The sequence below is a fragment of the Penaeus monodon genome, chromosome 27 (genome assembly GCF_015228065.2).
Source record: "Penaeus monodon isolate SGIC_2016 chromosome 27, NSTDA_Pmon_1, whole genome shotgun sequence".
NCBI classification, from domain to species: domain Eukaryota; kingdom Metazoa; phylum Arthropoda; class Malacostraca; order Decapoda; family Penaeidae; genus Penaeus; species Penaeus monodon.
Window position 1 is genome coordinate 38320336 of NC_051412.1, and position 1161 is coordinate 38321496.

Consider the following 1161-nt stretch of genomic DNA (forward strand, 5'->3'; position numbering starts at 1 on the left):
CGAAAATACGGTTCTTTTCAAGTTGTAACGCACCAGGAAATTTCTCGGTAGAGCGTGAGGGTCCAAGTGATCTAGATGTTGGGGGATGTTGTCAAGCAAATCTTAAGTCTCTTTGCCTCTTTGCCTCACCACTTCCTCGCGGGGGAATGGGAGTCAGCTGCATGAAAGCAGATCGATGAAAATGCAGAAAGATAAATGAAAATACGCTTTACTCTTTTTATGAGGGGGATGAAAGGAAGAGATAAAAGTTGGGGGGACTTTTGACTTTCCTGCGCGGACCTGACGTGTACTAGTTGGCAACTGTCTTAGAGGTCATTGCCATCTCTCCGCCTCCGCCTTTTATGTCCGGTGACTTATAGTACATCCAGACTCCCTTCGTTCCTCTAACCCTTGGCTGGACAACCCCACCCCCCTCCCTGCTCCACCCCCAACACCCCTGCCTCGTCTGGGTTTAGATCAGGAATTATGTGTAATTCTTCTCAAACGGCGTTCGTTCGTTTCGGCAAAGGGGTGGGGGTTTATCAGGGAGGTTTCTGAATCAGCTTAACTAAACTCCATAATAGGCCTAGAAAAAAAAATAATAATAACCCCGTCTACCTTGAATCTTCGGTTTCTTTTCGTCTTTTTTAGGGGTGCGTGTCTACCTCTCTTTTGCCATTTTCACGACCCCTACACTTCACAATCTCTTGATGTACCCGGTGAACCCAATAACATGGCGTTTGCGTCTGGAACTTTTGTGTGGTCCATTCCTTCTCATCTCTCCTTTCCTCCCCCCCTTCATTTCCCCCCTTCATTTCCTCTCTCGTGTACTCATTTTCTTTCGCCCAATACTTTATTTGCTTCAGTTATCACTTCCAATCGCTTTGTTCCACTAATAATATTTGTTTTGTCTCCGTTAACCCTTTGGACGCGAAGAATTCCATTTGTGTTAACAGTTAAGTCTTCCTTGTAACAAACAAATCTAATTTACTTTTGTTCATTCCTCTATTCCTCAGCATTTTCATTCAGCACTATTTATATATTCATTCAATTATTTGTCCGTATTTTAAAATTTCCTAATAAGGATATCGCTCTATCGTCATCCCTCTCATTATTCTCTCCTTGCATGGTTTCCGCTATTTGATTCTCATCTGTTTTACTACCACATCAGATTTGCGAAGA